We start from the raw sequence: 27,916 nt of genomic DNA, 5'->3' as shown, positions 1-27,916 counted from the left end.
TCCAGTCCCCGGCCTCAGGCCCTCCCCGACTCCCAGTCCCCGGCCTCAGGCCCTCACCTCCTCCCCCCGCCCTGCTCCTGCCCCTCGCCGCCCTGAACCAGCTGCTGGCCGCCGGCGCCATCTCCTTCCAGCTGCCGTCCAACGCCAGGAAGTGTCTGCGGGAGGAGATCCACAAGGACAGGCTGGTGAGCGGAGAGTCCGAGCTGAGCGAACAGCCGGCCGCCCGCCCCCACCTCAAGGGGGGGGGAGAGAGGGGGGGGGGAGAGGGGGGGGGGGGGGGGGAGAGAGGGAGAGGGGGGGAGAGGGGGGGGGGGAGGGGGGGGGGAGAGGGGGGGAGAGGGGGGGGGGGGGAGGGGGGGGGGAGAGGGGGGAGAGGGGGGGGGGGAGGGGGGAGGGGGGGAGAGGGGGGGGGGGAGAGGGGAGGGGGGGGGGAGAGAGAGAGAGAGAGGGAGGGGGGAGAGGGGGGGGGGGGGGGAGAGAGAGAGAGAGAGAGAGGGAGGGGGGGAGCGGAGGAGCGGAGCGGCAGAGCGGGAGCTTGTTCCCCCATTCAGTCCGACCATGTCCCCCCCATTCAGTCCGACCATGTCCCCCCATTCAGTCCGACCATGTTCCCCCATTCAGTCCGACCATGTCCCCCATTCAGTCCGACCTTGTCCCCCATTCAGTCCGACCTTGTCCCCCATTCAGTCCGACCTTGTCCCCCCATTCAGTCCGACCATGTCTGATTTGTATTTCACTCCATTTCCCCCTTGGTTCCATTCCCTTTAATCCCCTCACCCAACAAAAATCCATCAATCTCAGTTTTGAAATTTTCAATTGACCCCCGGCCTCCCCTTTTCCGGGGGAGAGAGTTCCAGATTCCCACTCCCCTTTGTGTGAGGAAATGCTTCCTGACATCACCCCTGAACGGCCGGGCTCTAATTTTAAGATTATTCCCCCTTGTTCTGGACCCCCCCCACCAGAGGAAATAGTTTCTCTCTATCGACCCCATCAAATCCTTTAATCATCTTAAACCCCTCGATTCGATCACCCCTTAATCTTCTACACTCGAGGGAATACAAGCCTCGTCTCTGCAACCTGTCCTCGTAATTTAACCCTTTTAGCCCCGGTATCATTCTGGTTAATCTGCACTGCACCCCCTCCAAGGCCGATATATCCTTCCTGAGGGGACGGTGCCCAGAACTGGACGCAGTGTCTCCAGATGGGGTCTGACCAGAGCTCTGTCCAGCTGTAATATAACTTCCACCTCTTTGTATTCCAGCCCTCGAGATAAAGGCCAACGTTCCATTATCCTTTTTAATGATCTTTTTGTACCTTTCCACCATTGGGAGGGTGGTTGTGGGGAGGGAGCTGTGGGGGACAGTTCGGGCTGGAGCCAGGGTGTAACCTCTCTGTTCCCCTCCCCCAGGTGACGGACTCCTCCGGCCACATCCTGTACTCTAAGGAGGAGGCGACTAAGGGCAAATTCGCCTTCACCACTGACGACTACGACATGTTCGAGATCTGCTTCGAGAGCCACCTGCCCCCGGGTGAGTGAGTCCGAGGGGGGGGTCCTGGGGTACGGGGAGGGCTCAGGCAGAAATAATAATAAAAGTGAAAATAGCTCACTGATAAGAAAAAGGGATGAGAGCAAAGTCCAGGTCACAAATAGTGTCACAGGTAATATAAATACTTCAGGTTCATCAAAAAATACAGGAAATAATAAAATAACTGATTAAAAAATAATACAGCAGTGATGAAAAACAAGTGTGATATTTTTAAGAAGTGAGAAAAACAGCATCAGAACCTACGAATTAAGAGCAGGAGTCGGCCATTCGGCCCCTCTGCCATTTGATAAGATCGTGGCTGATCTGATTGTGACCTCAACCCTACTTTCCCATCCACCAACTGTAACCTTTGACTCCCCTGTTAATCAGGAATCTATCTAACTCAGCCTTAAAAATATTCACTGACCCTGCCTCCACCGCTCTCTGGGGAAGGGAGTTCCACAGACTCACCACCCTCTGAGAGAAAAAGTTTCTCCTCATCTCCGTCTTCAATGGGAGACCATTTATTTTTAAACTGTGGTCCCTGAGTTCTAGTCTCTCCCACAAGGGGAAACATCCTCTCAGCATCTGCCCCTTCTAGTCTCCTCAGGATCTTATCTGTTTCAATAAGATCACCTCTCATTCTTCTAAACTCCAGTGTGTACAGGCCCAACTTGTCCAACCTTTCCTCATAAGATAACCCCCTCATCCCAGGAATCAGTCGAGTGAACCTTCTCTGAACCGCCTCCAAAGCAATTATGTCCTTAAATAAGGAGACCAAAACTGCACACAGTATATTCTAGATATGGTCTAGTAGGTCTGTTGCCCAAATAAGAGTTCTATACACAAGTGCAGATAGCATAAGGAATAAAACAAGTGAATCAGACAGTTAAAACAAGTATAAAAGGACTGTTAGCAACATTGCTGCCAGACTGGGCCTGCGGCAGGTGGTGAGCAAACCAACACGAGGGAAAAACCTACTTGACTTTGCCCTCACCAATCTACCTGTCACAGATGCATCTGTCCATGACAGTATTGGTAGGAGTGACCACCCCACAGTCCTCGTGGAGACGAAGTCCCGTCTTCGCACTGAGGACACCATCCAACGTGTTGTGTGGCACTATCACCATGCTAAATGGGATAGATTCAGAACAGATCTAGCAGCTCAAAACTGGGCATCCATGAGGTGCTGTGGGCCATCAGCAGCAGCAGATTTGTATTCCAGCACAATCTGTAACCTCATGGCCCGGCATATTCCTCACTCGATCATTACCAACAAGCCAGGGGATCAACCCTGGTTCAATGAGGAGTGTAGAAGAGCATGCCAGGAGCAGCACCAGACGTATCTAAAAATGAGGTGCCAACCTGGTGAAGCTACAACACAGGACTACATGCATGGTAAACAGCAGAAGCAACATGCTATAGACAGAGCTAAGCGATTCCACAACCAACGGATCAGATCAAAGTTCTGCAGTCCTGCCACATCCAGTTGTGAATGGTGGTGGACAATTAAACAACTAACGGGAGGAGGAGGCTCTGTAAACATCCCCATCCTCAATGATGGCGGAGTCCAGCACGTGAGTACAAAAACAAGGCTGAAGCGTTTGCAACCATCTTCAGCCAGAAGTGCCAAGTGGATGATCCATCTCGGCCTCCTCCCGATATCCCCACCATCACAGAAGCCAGTCTTCAGCCAATTTGATTCACTCCACGTGATATCAAGAAACAAGATTGGGAGTGTTAAGAACCTAGTCCCTCTCTACAACTCCTCCCCTCGCCTCCAGTGCTTCAATATCCTTTCTGTAGTGTGGGTCTCTCAAGTCAACAATGCATTTACTACATCTTTGTCCGATCTTACAGACCGTCTCTCTCTCTCTCTCTCTCTCTCTCCCTGCCCAAATCGCCAAGACGGAGAAGCTGAAGCCACTTGAGGTGGAGCTGCGACGATTGGAGGATCTGTCAGAGTCGATCGTCAATGACTTTGCCGACATGAAGCAGCGAGAGGAAGAGATGAGGGACACCAATGGTAGGAGCACCCAGCACAGGCTTCAGTCTGCAACACCCACCCCTTCTCCACTTACTGCTCTCGGTCTCGGGGACCCTGTCTCGTTCCTCGGTCAGCGTCACTCACTCCTCCGAGTCAGAAGTTTGTGGGTTTTAGCTCCCTCCACCTCCCGGGACATAAGCCCCTCTCCCCTTCTCTCCCCCATAGCACGAGCCTCAGCTTCATACGGTTATCCAGTCGTCCTGTGAAAGATGCAGTGGGCTCTGCTTCAGGCACTTTGTGGCAAAGCATCCCTTGCCCCAACTGCCCTCCACTCGCCCTCGGAGTAAAGAGGGGTGGTCTAGGGCTTGGGTACCAGGGGCCAGGGGTTAAAAGGACTGCAGGACTGATCCCCAGTGTCAAAGGGACTTCGTTTTTTTAAAAAAACGTACATTTATTTCGCCCCTTCCACGACCTCGGGACTTCCCTGAGCACTTCATAGCCAGTAATGTACTATTTTGAAGTGTAGTCACTGTTGCAATTTAGGAAACGGGCAGCCAATTTGCGCACAGCAAGATCCCACAAACAGCGTTGTGATAATGACCAGATAATCTGTGTTTTAGTGGCGTTGGTTGAGGGATAAATATTGGCCAGAACACCCAGGGGAGAATTCTGCTCTTCTCCCATTAGTGGCCGTGGGATCTTTTACGTCCACCTGAGAGGGGCAGGCAGGGACTCAGTTTAACATCTCATCTGAAAGACGGCACCTCAGACAGTGCGGCACTCCCTCAGTACTGCACTGGGAGTGTCGGCCTGGATTAGGTGCTCGAGTCTCTGGAGTGGGGCTCGAACCCACGACCTTCTGACAAGGGGGCCTTGTAGAGGCAGATAAGATTCTGCATATTTTCATTCCAAGTTTGACTGCAGGATCAGGGAACGTGTGTCCAAACTGGGGCGAGTGTGGGCAGGATGGAACACCCGGAGGGGAGGCTCTCAGTGGGGCAGCGGAGGGAAAACACAGAGTCCTTTCATGGGCCGTTAGATGGGGTGCTCCATGGGCTGGAGGCCTCCACTCATCTCAACCAGGGAGTTGGAGTCAGAGGGCTGGGACCTTTCTACACCAGAGGGCAGAGTTGTGGAATAAGTTTTTGGGGAAGGACGGTATAAACGGGGTCCAGAGACAGAAGGGATCATTTGAAGCCCCTGGGATTAAAGGGACAGTGGCTGCATGGTTACAAAATTGGCTAAGGGACAGAGAGCAGAGAGTAGTGATGAACGGTTGTTTTTCAGACTGGAGGGAAATATACAGTGGTGTTCCCCAGGGGTCAGTATTAGGACCACTGCTCTTTTTGATATATATTAATGACTTGCACTTGGGTATTCAGGGTATTTCAAACTTTGCAGATGATACGAAACTCAGAAATGTAGTAAACAATGTGGAGGATAGTAACAGACTTCAGGAGGACATAGACTGGTGGAATGGGCAGACATGGCAGATGAAATTTAACCCAGAGAAGTGATACATTTTGGTAGGAAGAATGAGGAGAGGCAATATAAACTAAATGGTACAATTTTAAAGGGAATGCAGGAACAGAGAGACCTGGGGAGTGCACAGACACAAATCTTTGAAGGTGGCAAATTGAGAAGGCTGTTAAAAAAAAAAAAGCATACAGGATCCTGGGCTTTATTAATAGAGGCATAGATTACGAAAGCAAGGAAGTTATACTGAACCTTTCGAAAACACTGGTTCGGCCTCAGCTGGAGTATTGTGTCCAATTCTGGGCACCACACTTTAGGAAGGATGTCATGGCCTTGGAGAGGGTGCAGAGGAGATTTACTGGAATGGTACCAGGGATGAGGGACTTCAGTTATGTAGAGAAACTGGGATTGTTCTCTTTAGAGCAGAGAAGGTTACGGGGAGATTTAATAGAGGTGTTCAAAATTATGAAGAGTTTTAATAGATTAAATAAGGAGAAACTATTTCCAGTGGCAGAAGGGTCGGTAACCAGAGGACACAGATTTAAGGTAATTGGCAAAAGAACCAGATGGCGATGAGGGTTTTATTTGTACGCAGCGAGTTATGATCTGGAATGAGCTGCCTGAAAGCAGATTTAATAATTACTTTCAAAAGGGAATTGGATAAACACTGAAAGGAAACATTTGCAGGGCTATGGGGAAAGGGCAGGGGAGTGGGACTAATGGGACAGCTCTTTCAAAGAGCCAACACAGGCACGATGGGCCGAGAGGCCTCCTGTGCTGTAAGATTCTCGGTGGTGGGATTGACCTGTTAGGAAGGGACAGGGTGTCAGTTGTGGACAGAGTGACGCTCCCATGAAAGGCCTGCCATGTCCCTGCTCTCACCTGAGCTGTTTCGCGAGAGAGGATCCAGGATGGGGGTTCGGGGGAGGGAGTGACCCCAGGCATCGACCAAAGGGCAGACTTGGAGCAGCAGTGACCCAGGAGCAGGGAAACGGTGCTTGGGGCAGCAAGGTGAAAGGAAGAGGGAGGGCTGCCTTCAGTGAAGTGATCTTAGTGCAGATTGAATCCACTCCTCCAACCTGTTTGATGAGCCCCTCTCTCTCTCTCTCCCTCCGTGCAGAGTCCACCAGTGCTCGTGTCCTGTATTTCAGCATCTTCTCCATGTGCTGCCTCGTCGGCCTGGCCACCTGGCAGGTCTTCTACCTGCGACGCTTCTTCAAAGCCAAGAAGCTCATTGAGTAACGACGATGTGTGTGTGTGTGTGTAAAACGCTGGCCCGTGTGTGTGTGTCTGTGCCTGGAGAGTGTTCAGTGGGTGGGGTTAATTTACAATAATGTCTCTTTATATTAAATGGGGTGCTTTGAATGTTTCAACTGCAGGTTGTGTTTTAATTCGTAGCATTGCAGTCAGTAATTGGCCCCCGGTCGGTGTTTCAGACCAGTCTGAGGGAGTCCTGGAAACAATCAGTATCCTCAGACATGCCCTGGATCAGGAGGTGGGACCAATAGTGTTCGCTGCCCTGAGCTTTCGATGATTGATTGATTGTTTTCGGAAGGTACTGGGATTAATTCCACCCGGCCCCGTCGCTCCCCAGGAGAGAGAGAGAGAGACAAACGTCCGAACTTCTTTGGGAAAAATCTGACGTTTGTAGAAGTTCCTCTCCAACTCATTTGCCGGTGTGATGCTGCACAGTGTCGAGTGGATTCCTGGAGGAATGCTGCAGGGAGGGAGAGTGCACTGGGGGCTGCATTTCCTTCACTGTGTTGGACTTCACCTGATGGTCATCAGGCAGAGCTGGTGACAGCCGCTCCACCCTGTCGATGCTGCACCTTGAACCTCATAGGATCTTACAGCACAGGAGGAGGCCGTTCAGCCCATCGTGCCTGTGCTGGCTCTTTGAAAGAGCTGTCCAATTAGTCCCTCTTTCCCCGCGGTCCTGCAAATTTCTCCCCTTCAAATATTTGTCCTGTTCCCTTTTGAAAGTTATTACAAATTTCCCGGGGGCCGCTGGGCTGCTGCTCGCCGGTGGAATTTCCATCAGGGGCCCACCGTGACTAATGGCCGCTGACCCAGGAAACTGGACAAATGTAAGGAATCTTACAACACCAGTTATAGTCCAACAATTTTATTTTAAAATCACAAGCTTTCGGAGATTATCTCCTTCGCCAGGTGAGTGAGTGAAAGGTTCTCAAATCGCATATCTTGTATTAGGCTGGGACACCATCACACCAATCAAAGGTGTCGTTGGTGTTCAGACAGGTTCACCACGGAAAACAGTAGGTCCCAGTATACTGAATACACATTGTGTCAAATTACACAGACAGAGAGAAAGAGACCCGAAAGGCAGAGAGAGAGAGAGAATATTAAAAACAGATAACTTTTTTTCCCCCTTGCTGGTGGGGTTACGTGTAGCGTGACATGAACCCAAGATCCCGGTTGAGGCCGTCCTCATGGGTGCGGAACTTGGCTATCAATTTCAGCTCGACGATTTTGCGTCGTCGTGTGTCTCGAAGGACGCCTTGGAGAACGCTTGCCCGAAGATCGGAGGCTGAATGTCCATGACTGCTAAAGTGTTCCCCGACTGGGAGGGAACCCTCCTGTCTGGCGATTGTTGCGCGGTGTCCGTTCATCCGTTGTCGCAGTGTCTGCATGGTCTCGCCAATGTACCATGCTCCGGGGCATCCTTTCCTGCAACGTATGAGGTAGACAACGTTGGCCGAGTCACAGGAGTATGAACCATGTACCTGGTGGGTGGTGTCCTCTCGTGTGATGGTGGTATCCGTGTCGATGATCTGGCATGTCTTGCAGAGGTTGCCGTTGCAGGGTTGTGTGGTGTCGTGGACGCTGTTCTCCAGTGTACTGGGACGTGCTGTTCACCGTGGCTCATCTGTCTGAACACCAACGACACCTTTTGATTGGTGTGATGGTGTCCCAGCCTAATAGAAGATATGCGATTTGAGAACCTTTCACTCATTCACCTGACGAAGGGGATCATCTCCGAAAGCTTGTGATTTTAAAATAAATTTGTTGGACTATAACCTGGTGTTGTAAGATTCCTTACATTAATTGAACCCGTCAGTTGCAACATTTAATAAAACGAAATTAATAAAGGTTACCGTAAAAAATATTTTCTGGATTTCTCCAAAGTGGGGGAGCTTCGACGCAGTGTGTTTGTGCCGGTTTAAATGGCACAAAGAGCTGGGGTTTCAGTTTATTTTATTATCCTTGGACCAAACGCGCTCTCCCTGTTTCCAATGTCTTTGCTTTTCGGCCGGACAGTAAAATCATCAATGGCGGCTGCATCACCCAGCATGCAGCGCGGTTCAGATTGTGCCCTATCTGAATCAGTGGAGACCAGTGCGCAGGCGCAGTAGTGACTCATTACCGGTCAGTGTGTCCTGAGCATGCGCGGCCAGTCGAGGCTGCGGAAGGAGCGCGTTCGGTGCAGGTCAGAGGATCGGAGCAAGAGGCTCAATAAACCCCGGGGCCCGGGTCCGGGCTCAGGCCCAGGCTCAGGCTTTACAAACCCCGAGTGCGGGCCCAGACCCGAATATAAAACAGTGAACATTATCCCCCCCTCACTACCCGCCGGGAAATGAAGGGGAAATGGGGATCGGTCAGGGAGCGTCTGTAAATGAAGGGGAAATGGTGATCGGTCAGGGAGCGTCTGTAAATGAAGGAGAAATGGTGATCGGTCGGGGAGCGTCTGTAAATGAAGGAGAAATGGTGATCAGTCAGGGAGCGTCTGTAAATGAAGGAGAAATGGTGATTGGTCAGGGAGCGTCTGTAAATGAAGGAGAAATGGTGATCAGTCAGGGAGCGTCTGTAAATGAAGGAGAAATGGTGATTGGTCAGGGAGCGTCTGTAAATGAAGGAGAAATGGTGATCGGTCAGGGAGCGTCTGTAAATGAAGGAGAAATAGTGGTCAGTCAGGGAGTGTCTGTCAATGAAGGAGAAATAGTGATCAGTCAGGGAGCATCTGTAAATGAAGGAGAAATGGTGATCTGTCAGGGAGCGTCTGCAATTGAAGGAGAAATGGTGATCGGTCAGGGAGCGTCTGTAAATGAAGGAGAAATAGTGGTCGGTCAGGGAGCATCTGTAAATGAAGGAGAAATAGTGATCAGTCAGGGAGCATCTGTAATTGAAGGAGAAATGGAGATCGGTCAGGGAGTGTCTGTAATTGAAGAACTGGCGATCGGTCAGGGAGCATCTGGAAATGACGGAGAAATGTGATTGGTCAGGGAGCATCTGTAAATGAAGCAGAAATGGTGATTGGTCAGGGAACGTCTTTAAATGAAGGAGAAACGGTAATCGGTCAGGGAATGTCTGTAAATTAAGGAGAAATGATGATCGGTCAGTGATCGTCTGTAAATGAAGGAGAAATGGTGATCTCTTTATCTTTATTCATCCGAGCTCGAGCTTTGGATGCTGTTCCTTTCCTTCTCGTTGGAATCTGTCTACTCTGTACCCAAACCAACTCCTCCTTGAAGGCCTCCCACTGTTCAATTACTGTTCTGCCTGCCAATTTTTGATTCCAATCCACACAGAAAAGATCCCTTTTTAACTCACTGGAATTAGCCCTCCTCCAGTTAAGAATTTTCACATTTGACTGTTCCTTGTCCTTTTCCATAACTATTCTAAACCTAATGAGATTATGATCACTGCTGCCCCACTGAAACATGCTCCACCTGCCCCACTTCATTCTCCACACCGAGCCCACTGCTGTACTCACACTCTCTCACACTCACTCTCTCACACTCACTCCCTCACATTCACTCTTTCATACTCACTCACATTCACACACATTCACTCTCACATTCACTCTCTCACACTCACTCTCTCACACTCTCTCTCACATTCACACTCTCACTCACTCTCACTCTCACATTCACTCACATTCACTCTCTCACACTCTCTCTCTCACACTCACATTCACTCTCTCACATTCACTCTCTCACATTCACTCTCTCACCCTTTCACTCTCTCACCCTTTCACTCATGGTTTCGGGCCACTGAAAGATGATGCGATGGGTTTGGATTTCAGCAGAGGGAGGAGGGAGAGTGTGTGGGACGGGGATTTACAGCTTTGAGGCACAAGAGAGGAAAGAAGGTTTTGTAGAAACTAGAATTGTCTGTTCTGAATTTCTACCCTGTACTTACAGTGATGACTTTTATAAACTCCTTTACAGGGTATTAGAAGGGGAGGATTTACAGAGGGAAACTCAAACCAAAGATCACGCCAAGATCTGACAGAGTCACTCGATTCATCAGGACCTGAATATCATCGGCCTTTGAATGTGGAAGGAGAAATGTTTGTCTGTTCTATCTGTGGGAGAAGATTTCAAACATCAGTGTGAGTGGGAAAGCACCGAGACACACACACCCGAGTGAGAGTGTTCCAGTGCACTGACTGTGGAAAGAGCTTTAACCAGTTACACAGCCTGAGAAAACATCACTCCATTCACAGCGGGGAGAAACCGTACACGGGTTCTGTGTGTGGACGAGGCTTCAACTGATCGTCCAACCTGGAGAGACACAAGGACACCCGGACCACGGAGAAACCGTGGAAATGTGGGGACTGTGGGAAGGGATTCAATTACCCTTCAGAGCTGGAAACTCATCCACGCAATCACACTGGGGAGAGGCCGTTCACCTGCTCCGTGTGTAAGAAGAGATTTACTCGATCATGCCACCTGCTGAAACACCAGCGAGTTCACTCCGATGAGAGACCTTTTAAATGCTCTGACTGTGGGAAAGCTTTAAAAGCAGAAACGAACTGCTGAGACATCAACGCAGTGACACCGGGGAGAGGCCGTTCACCTGCTCCGTGTGCGGGAAGAGATTCACACTGTCATCACAACTTTTGTCACACCAGCGAGTTCACACTGGGGAGAGGCCATTCACCTGCTCCGTGTGTAAGAAGAGATTCACTCATTCATCCTCCCTGCTGAAACATCAACTTGTTCACACTGATGAGAGACCTTTTAAATGTTCTGACTGTGAGAGGAGCTTTAAAAGCAAAATTAATCTGCTGCAACACCAAGGAACTCACACTAGGGAGAGACCATTCTCCTGCTCTGTGTGTAAGAAGAGATTCACTCGGTCATCCCACCTGCTGATACACAGCGAGTTCACACTGGGGAGAGGCCGCTCACCTGCTCCGTGTGAGGGAAGGGATTCACTCATTGATCCAAACTGCTGACACACCAACTTGTTCACACTGGGGAGAGACCTTTTTAATGTTCTGACTGCACGAAGAGCTCTAAATGCAGATACAAATTGTGAAGACATCGACACACTCACGCCAGGGAGAGGCCGTTCACCTGCTCCCTGTGTAAGAAGAGATTTACTCGGTCATCACACCTGCTGAGACACCAGCGAGTTCACTCTGATAAGAGACCTCTGAAATGTTCTGACTGTGAGACGGGCTTTAAAACAAATGATCTGAAACACCAACACACTGACACTGGGGAGAGACTGTTCACCTGCTCCGTGTGTGGGAAGGGATTCACGAATTCATCCCACCTTCTGAGACATCAACTTGTTCACACTATTGAGTGACCTTTTAATGCAGTAACTTTGAGAAGAGCTTTAAAAGCAGAAATGAACTGCTGACACATCAACTCACGCACTTTGTGGTGTTAAAGTAAAATTTAAGCTGTTGGGTTAAAGATAAAAATGACCTTTTTGGCGACTAGCGTGTGTGTGGCTGCGGTCACTGCTCCGAGACCACACTGAAATGTGCCTTGTGCGAACCAGACTACCCATAATTAAAGCTTAAACATAACAAATGATGATTAACAAATTAATGTACTGCTAAACAAAATGGACTCTGCTAAACAAAACAAGATGGACCCTGTGAAAAGACATTAAAAAATGCTGACTGAGCACAACGAACTGATAAAAACCACAGAACCAGACTGAACAGACAAAGACCAGACTGTCTTAAGTTGATAACAGTTGTTTTAATGTGATTGGAGGTCAATTGTTGCTGTGGGGGCCTAATTGGCTAATGTGTCACTAAGCAAGGCTAATAATGTAATAGCTGCTAAATGTCTGTACTTGTAATGTATAAAAGAAGCTCAACGACCATTTTAAAGTTGAGAAGGTGACTGCGTACACTGCGGAGTGTCAAGCTCTTCTCCCAAAGCTTTGTCCAATAAACTGCATGTTGAATCTTTAAGTCTGACTCCGAGTGGTGATTTTCCCACAACAGTGGAGAGACTGTTCACCTGCTCCGTGTGTGGGAAGGGATTCACTCAGTCATCACACGTGCTGAGACACCAGCGAGTTCACATATGACTGCAGGGGTTGGATTCTGCAGTTACTCACATCCAGGACTGAACTACGGTGTTTAGAGTCAGGAAGAACAACGTGTAAGGATTAACCCATTAACAGATAGAATTTAGTATAATTATAATCAATAGTAGAAGTAGAACAAAATGTACTGTGAATCTATGTATCTGTAAATGTAAACTGTACTGTGTATTAATATAGAATGAACCATGTAACGTGTGTTCAATAAGAAAGTGCTGGTGGGCCGAGAAGGATGAATGATGGTTATTACAGTCAAGTTTGCAGTTAAAACTAAAAGGATGCTGACAACAGTAAAGTGGGAATGAACAGACCTAAGGGAGGAATGTGCTGTAATAGCATAATGTCTAAAAGACATGTAGATAAAGGGACTGAAGGTTCATTAAATCAAGGAGTCACTCAGGCTCAGGCCTCTCTATCTCAAGCCTCCACAAGCCAGTCAGTAGAAGTCTGTTTATACAAACGGTTCTGTGAAGGCTGGCAATGTAAACTCTAAATAAGGTTCTGTTAAGTCTGTAACAACAAGGCACGGATGGGACCAGGAGTTATGCTTGGAATGTAACTTCTGAAGGTTGAGAGACATGAATAATGGTCAGGCTGAGAGATGTGGATGTGAGAGTGAACTGCTCATAAACTGAAAAAGGGAATAAGAAGAGACCTCAAAAGCTGAGGAAGGCGCACAAGATTCTGGCAAGGAAGAAGAGAACTTTTCAGTCAACAGATCACAGCAAGAGAGAGAGAGAGAGAGACCGCACTGTAGTCACTTGGAGGGATATAGAGAGAGAGAAAGACCGCACCGTAGTCACTTGGAGGGATAGTTACATAATATAAATTGATTATTTCTCCAGTAAAATGCAGTGAGTGGAGTGCACACCCACCACGGGTGGCCTCATAAAATGAGGACAATCAGTTTTTCTTTCCTTGGTGAGAGTTTTCTGTAATCTGGGGATTTAGTTCAGTGATAGAGCGCATGTTTCGCATGTGTTGAGGTCCTGGGTTCAACTCCCAGCATCTCCCTAAATAATTTTTCACCAGAATTACCCACGGAAAGTTGAATGATGCTTTCTGAGCTCAGCGAGTTTCAACTTCTGAGGCTCCACAAGCATTAAATTGTCCGGAGCGGGACTTCATCTCACGGTCCCCTCAACAGCTCAACTCAAAGCAGCCGCCGACTGAGGGGAATGTGTGACGGTGCAATATCGAGCGAGCAGTCCCAGCTCTTGTTCCTGTTTGACGCTCTGTCATTCTTCCATCTCACTTTATGATTCAGAGGTTGGATTTCAGCCTTGTCACTGACCATTAGCGATTGGGTTTTTTTTATTTCCGCAGACTTTTTTTTTGGAAAGTTCAAATTAAAGAGGAGCAGAAACCCCGTGAACTGAAGCAGAGGTTGAACATTGTGAACACGCGGGACCGCTGGGCATCTCGATGTCCTGGAGAGACGGAGCAGAAAGCTCACGGCTTCACTTCTAAAGTGTCTGCTTGTTAATTTCTCAGTTACCTTTTGACCCGTGGGGATTTGCTCAGTGGAAGAGCGCATGCTTTGCATGTATGAGGTCCCGGGTTCAATCCCCGGCATCTCCAAACAAGTTACATTTAAAATTTTGGATTCAACTGTGAGAATATCATCTGAGATTCGCCTCACATTTCCACACAAGGAGAGACAAGAGTTTCTTCACCTCGCGAAAAACCGAACGCTCCGCACAGAATATAATTCAATGGGAGAGCGCCCACGGTGTTTGAATGGCTCCCATCTCATGGTTGAACAGCTTGCCCAGTGATCGATTATTTCCAGTTTCACAGATTGGGGGGAAGCAGCGGACCGGCGTTCCGACCACAAAGAGGGAAGAATAGTCTGGATGTTGGGAGCTTTTTCTTTTCCCAGAGTGGAGTGAGCATCTGGAATGCATTGCCAGCTGGTGCGGTGGGTGCTGACTCTCTCTGGTGCGGTGGGTGCTGACTCTCTCTGGTGCGGTGGGTGCTGACCCTCTCTGGTGTGGTGGGTGCTGACTCTCTCCGGTGCAGTGAGAGAGAGAAACTGACCTGAAATGTCCTGTTTACACAGAGTAACAAATTGGAAAATATTCCATTCCAATTGCTATTCCAAGGTGGAGTGACAGAAGATGCAGTCTCATCTCTCACTGATATTATTTCAGAGACAGACACATTATTAATCCCACTCTCAGGGACAGTGTCACACATTTAACCCTCTCTTGCATGTTGTCCCCTCTGCAATCTTGCAGCTCAGGGCCGTTCTGTATTTCTCTCAGTGACCGAGAGTTTCACTCCGATTGAAATAAACTGGGACTGTTGCTGCCTGATATTAATCCTACACGGTCCCAGCAAATACACCGACTCCCACTTTCCTCCCCCGTTTCTCCAGGATTGGTTTGAGGAATCCTCCCTCCAGTTTCGGAGTCAAACGTTACTTTATCAGTCAGGGAGCCAAGAATGAACAGAACCCATTGGGTCATTCCACAGCCTCTCACTTTATCTCTGAAAGACTCTTTCCCATCAAAAGAGCCCGAGAGAAACAGCAGGGATGGAAACCTCGAGTTTAATAGTTGGAGATTGTAAAGTCAGTCTGGATTCCAGCGTTAGGCACTGGTGGAATCCCATCTGTTTCCCATTCTGGTGCCTGTTCCTGCACTGCCTGTGGAGCCCATTCCCTCTGACCTTTCCCCCAGACCCACTTCCTTTGCTCAGACAGGTGGGAATGGAGAGATCACGGCACCCGGGGGAAGGGAGCAAAGAGCAGCCTCGTTACAGCAGCTCATCGCTCCGGGACCGTGTCCGCAGATGGGCTCAGAGATCGGCATTGAGTCCGGGGGAAGGGCAGGGGGAGTCCGGGGGATGTTTGTAAGAGGCGGAGTGGATCAGGAACTGGTCCCGGAACATGGAGTGAGAGGGGGGGAAGGGAGAGGTCATTCTCGGGCTGTGTGTGGACAGGGTGTGTCCAGGGGAAGGGAGAGAGAATGGGAAGAACCTGCTATTAAAACCATTGCTGCTTTCACTCCCCAAACCAGGAGTGAATGGTCCTGGTTTAGTTCCAGTCTCACCCTGTTTATTGTTATTGGACAGTGAAGAGTGGAAACAGAGCCGGACAGTAAGGATGTGGGGAGTTATACAAAGAGCATCTATTGCAGGCATCAGGTGAGAAGTGTGAAGGACACAATTTAAACAGCGGCTGTTTGGTTTCGGTTGAACGGTTAGTCCCATGGGAGAGGGGATGAGAAACCTGACCTGTACAAAGGTCCCTGCCCCATCGGGTAGTCCCATTCATGGATCAGTGCAGGGGTTGGGTTGTGTCTGGATGTCACTAAATTGTTGTAAAATAGCCCAACACACCTGGTGTGCAGAAGCTGAGTGCTGCAGTGGAGTCAGACACTGACACTGTTTGTATCACTGGTTTTCATTTGTGGATATTCAAAATGATCATTCGAGATATTAAACTGATCACTTTTCCATTTTCAACCTCACCGTTTCTTGAGTTAGAAGAGATCATTTTTCTTCCCACAGGCGAATCCTTGAATGATCCAGAATGAATGTGATGTTTCCTCCACCCGAGGCACAAGGAGGAGTGCAGCCAGCTCCTTCTCACACACAGGAGGTACATTATCACCCACAGAGCACAGAGACACAGACAGGTCATCAGTTCCACAGTCTCAGACAGCAGAAGTACTCAGTCCCACACTGATCCCAAGTTCCAGAGACACACTTTCAATCCAACATTCAAACAATGCGGGTGAGGCAGACACTGTTCCATTTGCCCCGAACTCAGTCCCGCTGACAGGCAGATACAAAAATCCCAGTCCAAAATCACACTCTCAGATTGAAAGGCACTGTGTCAATCTCACAATAGGGCAACATAGCTACGAATTAAATACCAGAGAGAAATCACACATGGTATCCGATTGAAAGGGACAGAATGAATCCCAATAATGTACCCGAGATTCCAATTGAATACTATCCCAGAACTCTCTCACACATGACTTTAATACATGAAATATCCATTCGAAAAGTGAACCATTTGCTACAAATTGCAAACAAATCCAAACCTCACGTACAGTATCGATTGAGAAATACTGAAAGATAGTAAACCTGAGAAACAAATTAGATTCCTGTTCAGAATGCACTCGCAGAATGAAATTTAAAGATAGAGTATCAATTCTATTAGTGCAGACTGAGATACACATTATATACCAGTCCAAAAATCTCATACAATATTAGACTGAAAGATACAGTATCAATTCCATTTCTACAGACTGATCTACACATTACAAACCAATTCAAAAATGTTCCCTTATCCGTTTGAAAGATTCATTATCATCCACAATCGTACTCACAGAGATGCAGATTTAATAGTAGTCCAAAAAGCACACAAATTATCTGATTAAAACCTCCAACATTAAATCCTAAAGTTCGTCCATATTTACAAATTAAATAAGGAGTAAAACTCTTCAAACATTAAGATATTAAAGCTAAAGTATTGAACGCAATAATGTAATCTGAGAGAATAATTACGTACAGATACAGAATGAAACTCACATTCAGATACAGTACCAGAGACACACAGACACAGAATGAATCCAACACTCACAGATACAGAAGGAATCCCAAACTCACATACAGTACTAGAGACTGACAGACACAGAGTTAATCCCACACTCTCATCAAGTACCAGGGACTGATAGGTACAGTATGAATCCCACACTAACATGCAGTATGAGTAACTGCATATTTAGGATGAATTCAACTCTCACATACAGTACTGGGGACTGTATATACAGAATGAGTCCCACACTCACATGGAGAAACAGAGACTGACAGATACCAAAAGAATCCCACACTAACACACAGTATGAGAGACTGCATATAAAGAATGAATCACAAACTCTCACACACACTGCTGACAAGATACAGAATCAATCCCAAGTTCACACACAGTATCAGAGACTGACAGATACAGAATGAATCCCACACTCACACACAGTACCAGAGTTTGAGAGATACAGAATGAATCCCACACTCTCACACAGTACCAGAGACTGACAGATACAGAATGAATCCCACACTCACACACAGTACCAGAGACTGACAGATACAGAATGAATCCCACACTCACACACAGTACCAGAGATTGAGAGATACAGAATGAATCCCACACTCGCACACTGTACCAGAGAATGACAGATACAGAATGAATCCCACATTCACACACAGTACCAGAGATTGAGAGATACAGAATGAATCCCACATTCACACACAGTACCAGAGATTGAGAGATACAGAATGAATCCCACACTCACATACTGTATCAGTGAGTGACAGATACAGAATGAATCACACACTCACATACTGTATCAGAGACTGAGAGATACAGAATGAATCCCACACTCGCACACTGTACCAGAGACTGAGAGATACAGAATGAATCCCACTAAACTATCAGAGAATCAGCACAGACCAGGGATCAGGGCCTTTACCCAGTAAACCATCAGAGAATCAGTGTCCCATGGTGTCCCGTGCGCAATCCTGTCGGAGAAAATTCAGTGCTCCCACCGCCGGGTGGTTCCATTCCCAATCAGGGAATTAACTTTAACACGAGTTATGAACTTAATAAATAATTACATGAAGCTAATTAAACCGTTCGTAGTTGAATGACTGTTTTAATCACCATTAATCAACCGATAACTTTCTCTTTCAGACTGAAGGAGATGCTGACGTGGTTACCGAGAGACAGTCAAAACTTTAATAAGATTTTTGTGCTTTGCATGTGATGAAATTTCATCATTTTACAGACTGCATCTTGAGAGTGGGATTAAAAACTCAGCGCAGCCGTTGTTAAATTTAACATTAACCGGCAATTGTCGCCGTTTATCACAGGAACGCCCGAACCGGTTCTCCGATGAAGATGAAAGTAACGCAACGGGGAACATCTGATCCAACACGAAAGGCATCGGGCTGTGATAAAAATCCCCACCGTTTTGCTTTTCCAAAATAAAGGGTGTGACATTTATCCTCTGAAAATAGAAACAGTCTGGTCTCACTCACTGCAGAAATCTCTCTGTCACAGCGAACCAGCTCTCTTACTGCGAGTGTGACCTCCCTTCGGGCCTTTCAGGGGTTTGTCTGTCAAGATGAATTGTGATTTCCCTGAAGCCAATGTTCCATTCCTTTATATGATTCATGTGCCTGATTTCCGACTGCAGGGTAAATGGTGAAATATCAGCCCTGCTCAGCCGGCAATGATCACGGTACATTTTCTTGCAGACAAAGCACACATTGAAACCCTGGAACTTTGAGGCGATGAATCCTGAGGAAAAATATAATAAGGACTCGAATCATCAAACTTTTGCGCCACCGAGACAAGCGGAAAAGCCCGATGCTAAATGTGTAATTCCATGAGCTAAACGTTGAGACTGCAGGAGCCCATATAACAGCTGTCTACTATCAGTTCACTTTTGCAAAATGAATGGTTGAAACTTGCAGGAGTGAAAATCCAACGAGCCGGTCTTCACTCTTAAACCAGCAACTGTGAAGTTAAGAGAAACGTGCCGGAGAAATACTCGATTTCAGCGCGGTGACACTGGGCCAGAGTAAAGCTCAGTTAATATGATCGCCGAGTGGCCAGAGGGTGGATTTGGAATTCCTGAGCGACCGCACTGTGCATTTTCCAGATCTGCTTGGAGCACCAATCCCTTCAATTCAGCACTTACAGGGACAATTCGATTCTCGGTTTCTTTTCCCTGAGCTTGGTGAGATCTTAAAAATTGAAAGCGACCAATATCAGAGCTAACCTCGTCACCGACATGCTCACAGATACAGAGCGGCCACACTCTGCTTCAGTGAGATGAAAGCCCAGAGCGGTTTCAAGGTCGAATGCAATTGGAAGCAAAGCTCGTTCAATGAAAGTGCAGGTCATTGAGGTGCCTTTAAAGTCCTGATTGTTTGAACTGAACTTCTTCCGAGACCGCGTGAGATTCAGGTGGAGTGATTTGGGGACTTCTTTTCTCTCTTTGCAAAAGTCTGAACCGCAGTTCAAGGATCAAAAGTCTAGTTCCAAATTAGGGCTTCTCCAGGGTATGAACCTCGAATCGAGAATTATACCCCAACCTCAACGAGCCCAGAAACAAGAACGTGTCACGGACACATTCTATGAGAGGGCTGTCTGTATGATGAAAAGGCATTTTTGAAGAGACCTCCTGATCAGTTCCATGTTGGATCCTGAACAAAACACAGCACTGTGTGCTTCTCAAATTCACTGAACACCATGAATTACACAAAGGCACCGCTGGGAGTTGAACCCAGGATCTCCTGTTTACTAGACAGGTGCTTTAACCAACTAAGCCACGGTGCCAATTCATGGTCCTGTTTCCCACCTCCTCTCATTAATATCTATCAGCTGCACGTCACATTCTGTTGTGGGTTCAGACTGTTTGATCTTTGTCTATTTCATTTGCCCGTTTCCCTGTGAATCCCGATACTGACTGCGTTTCAAGCTGTGTTTATCTTTCTGTGTCCATCAGTGCTTTGATAGACGAATGAATATTTGTGCTTCTGTTTGTTACTTTAAATAAATTCGGGATGGACAATTCTCGCTCTGACACTGAAGAACTAATTGAGCAAATTTCACAGCGAAGTGTTGTTTATTGTGGTGCTGAAACAAAAAAAATCGTAAGAGGAGCAAAGAGGGAAAACGAGAAAAACTTGTGAGTGAAATTAAGGACAACTTTCAAGGTTTTTACACGTATATTAAGAGAAAGAAGGGTGACTAAGAATAACGTGGGCCCTTAAAGACAGATGGAGGTGATATTGTAATTGAAAATCAGGAAATGGCAGAGTTGCTGATACTCACAGAAAAGCATGAGGATAATAAACCAGAGACACGAGGAAAACTGAAAATAAATCAAGGGGATTCAGTGTAAGTAAAATAATGGTATTGGAGAAAACAATTCGACTAAAGATAAACAAATCTCCAGGACCTGATGGTGACCATCCCAGGGGACTAAGGGGAATAGGTGAGGAAATTGTACATGTTTTAGTCATGATCGTTCAAAACTCTCTTGATTCAGGAATTGTTCCATGGATTGAAAAAATTGCCAATGTCATTCTGTTTTATATGAAGGGTAGGAGAGATAAAGCAGGAAATTAAAGACCTATTAGTCTGACGTCTGTTGTGGGGAAGTGACCAGAATCTGTTTTCGGGAAAGAATGACTGAGCACTTGGATAAACATGAATTGATCAGAGAGAGCCAGCATGGATTTGTAAAGTGTAAGTCAAGTCTAACGAAACTAGTTGACCTTTTTGAAGATGTAACTAACGTGGTAAATAATGGAGTGTCTATGGGTGTTATGTGTACATTGACTTCCAGAGACATTCGTTAAGGTTTAGCATCAGAGACTGTGAACAGAAATGAGAGCACGTGGAATTTATAGCAACCCATTGACATGGGGAGGGAGTTGGTTTGGAGGTAGGAGACAGAGAGTAGGGTTAATGGGTATGTACTCAAATTGACAGGATTTGATTAGTGGTGTCCCCCAGGGATCTGTATAAATGAGGCAGATAAAGGAATAGAGAGCCGGATATCCAGGTTTGTCGACGACACCAAGTTAGGTGGTGCAGTGAGTAGTGTAGATGGGAGCATAAAGTTATAAAGGGAAATTGAGAGATTCAGTGAGTTGGTAAAACTGTGTCAGATGGAGCTTACATAGAATTACATCGAATGTACATCACAGAAACAGGCAATTCGGCCCAACTAGACTATACCGGTGTTTATGCTGCAGACGAGCCTCCTCCAACCCCTCTTCATCTAACCCGATGAGCAAACCCGAATATTCCTTTCTCCTCCATGTGTTTATCCAGCTTCACCGTAAATGCATCCATGCAATTCGCATTAACTACTCCTTGTGGGAGCGAGCTGCACATTCTAACGACTCTCTGGATAAATATGTTTCTCTTGAATGCCAGATTGGATTTATTGATGACTATTATATTCATGGCCCTAAGTTCTGACGTCCCCACTCCCAAAAGTACAAACACCTTATCTACATCTGACCTATCAAACCCTTGCATAATCTTAAAGTCCCATTTCAGGACTTCTATTTTCGATACAAAAGAGCCCCAGACTGTTCAAAGTTTCAATCTGGGGAAATGTGAGGCCATCCACTTTGGCCCTAAGCAAGATAAATCAGAGTATTTTCAAAATGGTGAGAAGCCAGGAACTGTGGGTGAGCAGAGATCCTTCGGGAAATCACGAAGAGTTGGCAGACAGGTGCAAAAAATAATTAAAATGGCTAATGGAATGTCGGCCTTTATCTCAAGGGAACTGGAATTCAAAAGGGTGGAAGTTATGTTAGAATTCTATAAACTCTGCTAAGGCCACATTTAGAGTACGGCATTCAGTCCTGGGCACCAGACCTCAGGAAGGATATATTGGCCTTGCAGGAGGTGCAGCGCAGAAAGACCAGAATGATACCGGGGCTAAAATGGTAACATTATGAGGGCAAGTTGTGTGGACAAGGTTTGTATTTCCTCGTGTATAGAGGATTAAGTGGTGATGTAATTCAGGTGTTGAAGGTGATTCAATGATCCAATGGTGGGTGTGTGAGTTGGTGCTGAATCGGTCCCCTTCAGTGAAGAGAGGGTCAGCGGGCGCCTGACAGACACGGCTCGGAACGGGACTCGCTTCTCTCCGGCGGCAGCGGCTGGTTTCGAGAGATCTCTCTGTCTGCTGCTGTTACTCCGCCTCCCGCACTCTGGGAGAACTGCGGAGGTCGGTCCTCATTTTTCTCTTATGGATCCGGCTCCATCCGTTTACTGTTGACGGGAGTGCGTCTGATACCAAGTCAGTCAGAAGCGGGTGCAAATCACAACATAGGCACAGGCCCAAGGACTGGGGACTGGTTTGATATTGGGTCCTTTTTAAGGGACCGGCTGTAGAATGTTTGTATAATAATAATGATCAGAATTAACTTTGATACAATGAAGTTTTTTTCAGTTATTTCCCATTTCCACCCTCACCAGTTTTATACAGTAACAGGTAACAATGTTTGAGGGATGTGATGTCCAGTGTTGGTGGAATCAGTGTAATTTAACTTGATACATTGAAGAATCTCTTGTCTATCCCAGGCTCTTACCTTAGGTTTCGACCCTCACCTCGTTTAAAATTGGTCACTCACTGATATAAATAAACCAGTAACAACCCCGAAACCTCAGCGGGGATATTTGTTCCGATACTTAATGACGGTCCCAATTTCCACTGAAATTCTCAATCAGCAAATCCCAGAGGCTGTTTCGGGTTTGACAAACTGTGAAACAGATTGTTTTAAAAGCCGGAAAGAGGGAAAAACTGGTGATTGATATGAAGTGTTATACATTATCTCTTTCTGTTTCAGATTTACAATTTCTCTTTGTGTGTCACTGACAGGAGAGGCTATAACGGAGCCCAGTGACTGGGTAACAAGCTGCACTGAGTCATTGGCCTGTGTTACAGACCGGCTCGTTGGACCTGCTCATTTCGTGAACTCGCTGGTGTCTCAGCACGTGTGATGACTGAGTGAATCCCTTCCCACACACGGAGCAGGTGAACAGTCTCTCAACCAATGGGCATGCGTTGATGTGTCAGCAGTTCATTTCTGCTTTTAAAGCTCTTCTCACAGTCACTGCATTAAAAGGTCACTCAATAGTGTGAACAAGTTAATGTTTCAGAAGGTGAGATGATCAAGCGAATCTCTTCCCACACACGGAGCAGGTGAAAAGTCTCTCCCCAGTGTGAGTGCGTCGATGTCTCAGCAGTTCGTTTCTGATTTTACATCTCTTCCCACAGTCAGAACATTTAAAGGTCTCTCAGTGTGAACTCGCTGGTGTTTCAGAAGGTTTGATGACCAAGCGAATCCCTTCCCACACACTGAGCAGGTGAACGGCCTCTCCCCAGTGTGAGTGCGTTGGTGTGTCAGCAGATTAAATTTGCTTTTAAACCTCTTCTCACAGTCAGAACATTTAAAAGGTCTCTCATCGGAGTGAACTCGCTGGTGTGTCAGCAGGATGGATGACTGAGTGAATCTCTTCCCACACACGGTGCAGATGAACGGCCTCTCCCCAGTGTGGGTACGTTGGTGTCTCAGCAGTTCAATTTTGCTTTTAAACCTCTTCTCACAGTCAGAACATTTAAAAGGTCTCTCATTAGTGTGAACTCGCTGGTGTGTCAGGAGGTGAGATGACTGAGTGAATCCCTTCCCACACACAGAGCAGATGAACGGCCTCTCCCCAGTGTGAGTGCGTTGGTGTTTCAGCAGTTCAATTTTGCTTTTAAACCTCTTCTCACAGTCAGAACATTTAAAAGGCATCTCCCCAGTGTGAACTCGCTGGTGTGTCAGAAGCTCAGATGAGCGAGTGAATTCCTTCCCACACACAGAGCAGATGAACGGTCTCTCCCCAGTGTGAGTGCGTTGGTGTGTCAGCAGATTACTTTTGCTTTTAAAACTCTTCTCACAGTCAGAACATTTGAAAGATCTCTCATCAGAGTGAACTCGCTGGTGTGTCAGGAGGTGGGATGATCGAGTGAATCCCTTCCCACACATGGAGCAGGTGAACGGCCTCTCTCCAGTGTGAACTCGCTGGTGTGTCAGGAGGAGGGATGACTGAGTGAATCCCTTCCCACACACGGAGCAGGTGAACGGGCTCTCCCCAGTGTGAACTCGCTGGTGTGTCAACAGGGTGGATGACTGAGTGAATCCCTTCCCACACACGGAGCAGGAGAACGGCCTCTCCCCAGTGTGGGTACATTGGTGTGTCAGCAGATTCCTTTTGCTTTTAAACCTCATCTCACAGGCAGAACATTTAAAAGGTCTCTCCCCAGTGTGAACTCGCTGGTGTGTCAGCAGGGTGGATAACTGAGCGAATCCCTTCCCACACACGGAGCAGGTGAACGGCCTCTCCCCAGTGTGACTGTGTCGATGAATTTCCAGCCTGGAAGGGGAATTGAATCCCTTCCCACAGTCCCCACATTTCCACGGTTTCTCCATGGTCCGGGTGACCTTGTGTCTCTCCAGGTTGGACGATCAGTTGAAACCTCGTCCACACACAGAACACGTGTATGATTTCTCCCCTCTGTGAACGGTGCGATGTTTTTTCTGGCTGTGTAACTGGTTAAAGCACTTTCCACAGTCAGTGCACTGGAACACTCTCACTCGCGTGTGTGTGTGTCGGTGCTTTTCCACTCACACTGATGTTTGAAATCTTCTCCCACAGACAGAACAGACAAACATTTCTCCTTCCACATTCAAAGGCCGATGATATTCAGGTCCTGATGAATCGAGTGACTCTGTCAGATCTTGACGTGATCTTTGGTTTGAGTTTCCCTCTGCAAATCCTCCCCTGTAAAAGGAGTTTATAAAAGTTATCACTGTAATTACAGGATAGAAATTCAGATCAGATAACTCTACTTTCTATGGAACACTATTTCCTCTCTCATTACTCAAAGCTGTAAATCCCCGTCCCACACACTCTCCCTCCTCCCTGTGCTGAAATCCGAATCCATCGCATCATCTTTCAGTGGCCCTAAACCATAAGTGAAAGGGTGTGAGAGAGAGTGTGAGTGTGAGTGTGAGAGAGTGTGAGTACAGCAGTGGGCTCGGTGTGGAGAATGAAGTGGGGCAGGTGGAGCATGTTTCAGTGGGGCAGCAGTGATCATAATCTCATTGGGTTTAGAACAGTTATGGAAAAGGACAGGGGACAGTCAAATGTGAAAATTCTTAACTGGAGGAGGGCAAATTCCAGTGAGTTCAAAAGGGATCTTGTCCAGGTGGATTGGTATCAAAAATTGGCAGGCAGAACAGTAATTGAACAGTGGGAGGCCTTCAAGGAGGAGTTGGCTTGGGTGCAAAGTAGACAGATTCCCACGAGGAGGAAAGGAACAGCATCCAAAGCTAGAGCTCCCTGGATGACTGAAGATATAGAGATCACCATTTCTCCTTCATTTACAGACGCTCCCTGACCGATCGCCATTTCTCCTTCATTGACAGACGCTCCCTGACCGATCACAATTTCCCCTTCATTTACAGACGCTCCCTGACCGATCACCATTTCTCCTTCATTTACAGACGCTCCCTGACCGATCACCATTTCTCCTTCATTTACAGACGCTCCCTGACCGATCCCCATTTCTCCTTCATTTACAGACGCTCCCTGACCGATCACCATTTCTCCCTCATTTACAGACGCTCCCTGACCGATCCCCATTTCCCCTTCATTTCCCGGCGGGTAGTGAGGGGGGGATAATGTTCACTGTTTTATATTCGGGTCTGGGGCCGCACTCGGGGTTTGTAAAGCCTGAGCCTGGGCCTGAGCCCGGACCCGGGCCCCGGGGTTTATTGAGCCTCTTGCTCCGATCCTCTGACCTGCACCGAACGCGCTCCTCCCGCAGCCTCGACTGGCCGCGCATGCTCAGGACACACTGACCGATAATGAGTCACTACTGCGCCTGCGTGCTGGGCTCCACTGATTCAGATAGGGCACAATCTGAACCGCGCTGCATGCTGGGTGATGCAGCCGCCATTGATGATCTTAATATCAGGCCGGAAAACAAAAACATTGGAAGCAGGGAGAGCGCGTTTGGACCAAGGAAAATAAAATAAACTGAAACCCCAGCTCTTTGTGTCATTGAAACCGGCACAAACACACAGCGCAGACGCTCCACCACTTTGGTGAACTCCAGAAAATATTTTTTGGTAACTTTTATTAAATTCGTTTTTTTAAATGTTGCAACCGACGGGTTCAATTCAGGTTTATTTTCGAACTGCACCTCAGGATGTCAGTCTCACCACTAATCCCGCCCTGGTGATTAAGGAGAGTTCCGGACCAATAGGAGGAGCGCAAATTGACTGGAGGGGTGACAGGGTGAGTTGGTCCTCCAACGAATCGGAGTGTGTGAGGGGCGGGAGTTGTGGCATAGAATGGGCGGGTTTAAACCCAGATGTCCCTCATTGTCTGAAACATAATTTTTAAAACCTAATTGATCTTAAACTCCAGGAGACAACTCGACCTTTCTGTTGCGTCTTGAAACAGATCAAACTAGATGAGGTGGAGCAAACATTTCAACATTTGTTAGAAAAACACATTAATTAAGAACAGCCAACATGGATCATTTGAGATAACTCAAGTCCACTGATAAAGGGAATGTAGTCAACATTGATTGTGAAAGGGTGTTTGGTAAGATGCCGGACAGGAGGCTTGTTGATAAAATTAGTACTTACCGCATTAAAAGGAATGAGGCAGTGTGTATCGGGAGTTGTGTAAAGGGCAGAAAACAGAGAGTAGTGGTTAATGGATGTTCTCCAGACTGGAGGGATGTAAACAGTGGTGTCCCCCAGGGTCAGTGTTGGGACCATTGCTAACCTCAATATAGAGAATGATCTGAGCTTGGGTATGTGGGACACAAGGTGAAAATCTCCAGATGACGCCAAAATTGGCAGCGTGGGGAACTGTGAAGAGGAGTCAGTGACTTCATTGTGACCTCCACAGGTTCGTAAATGGACCAGGTGAAATTTAATGCAGAGAAATGTGACGTGATGCATTTTGAGAGGAAGAAAAATGAGATGAAATGTAAACTAAATGGTCAAAGTTTAAAAGTAGAGCAGCAGAGAGACTTAGGGATGGAAGGTTCTAAATAATGCATTGTCTTATTAATTAACAAGTCTGAGAGTCAGCAACTTTAATACCTCATTAAGAAATATATGAGCAAATTCTCTTTCCTCTCCCATACCAGAGTAAACATGCAAATCCCCCGTGTAGACGAGATCAGCCCTCTGGATGGAACCACGGACGCCCTGAGCTTGATCTCCGGTGTCTCCAGTCCCAACTGCCCCTTACTTCAGTATCCCCTCACTTTTATACCCTGTTGTGATCCATCTCTGTCACTGAAGCTGGAACTTCCCTAATCTGTGGTTTACAAGGACACATTGCTTGGTTCCCAGCAGTTACTTTTCTTCAGTAGTGTTCTCATGATCCCTGAACTACCCTGCTTAGTGTTAATTAGAATCATAGAATCAGAGAAAATTTAGGCACAGAAGGAGGCCATTCAGTCCATTGTGTCCGTGCCAGCCGAAAATGAACCACCCAGCCTAATCCCACTTTCCAGCACTTGGTCCATAGCCTTGTCGGTCACGGCACTTCAGGTGCATATCCAGGTACCTTTTAAATGAGTTGAGGGTTTCTGCCTCTACCACCCTTTCAGGCAGTGAGTTCCAGACACCTACCAGCCTCTGGGTGAAAAATGTTTTCCTCAACTCCTCAATAATCCTTCTACCAAGCACTTTAAATCTATGCCCTGCCCCTTGTTTATTGACCTCTCTGCTGAGGGAAATCGGTCCTTCCTATCCAGCCTATCTCAGCCACACATAATTTTGTACACCTCAATTAAATCACTCCTCAGCTTCTTCTGTTTCAAAGAGAACAATCCCAGCCTATCCAATCTTTCCTCATAGCTAAAATTATCCAGTCCTGGCAACATCCTCGTAAATCTCCCCTGTACCCTCTCGAGTGCAATTACACCCTTCCTGTAATGTGGTGACCAGAACTGTACACGGGCCTAACCATTGTTTTATACAGTTC

General features: G+C 47.1%; 1 protein-coding gene and 2 non-coding genes across 4 annotated transcripts in view; 2 read left to right on the top strand and 1 right to left on the bottom strand.

Moving 5' to 3' along the window:
* Positions 1 to 7: 7 nt before the first annotated feature.
* The window catches only part of LOC137318689 (zinc finger protein 268-like), a 58,872-nt gene continuing 30,963 nt past the window's right edge, over positions 8 to 27,916 (top strand). Inside the window, exons 1-4 of one of the 2 annotated variants that reach the window (XR_010961949.1) lie at positions 8 to 185; positions 1,409 to 1,529; positions 3,387 to 3,552; positions 10,179 to 12,172. The gene's annotated coding sequence lies outside the window, so the exon portion shown is untranslated. Of the gene's footprint in view, positions 186 to 1,408; positions 1,530 to 3,386; positions 3,553 to 10,178; positions 12,173 to 27,916 lie in introns of those variants that run through there. The other variant, XM_067981379.1, reaches the window with a different exon arrangement.
* On the top strand, positions 13,816 to 13,888 carry trnaa-ugc (transfer RNA alanine (anticodon UGC)). Its single transcript has one exon. It is a non-coding gene; the product is annotated as a tRNA-Ala (tRNA).
* On the bottom strand, positions 19,590 to 19,663 carry trnat-agu (transfer RNA threonine (anticodon AGU)). The gene has a single exon. It is a non-coding gene; the product is annotated as a tRNA-Thr (tRNA).

The sequence above is a fragment of the Heptranchias perlo genome, unplaced genomic scaffold (genome assembly GCF_035084215.1).
Source record: "Heptranchias perlo isolate sHepPer1 unplaced genomic scaffold, sHepPer1.hap1 HAP1_SCAFFOLD_711, whole genome shotgun sequence".
NCBI classification, from domain to species: Eukaryota; Metazoa; Chordata; class Chondrichthyes; order Hexanchiformes; family Hexanchidae; genus Heptranchias; species Heptranchias perlo.
The sequence above is the reverse complement of the archived record's forward strand: the minus strand, read 5'-3'. Positions and strand labels throughout refer to the sequence as shown.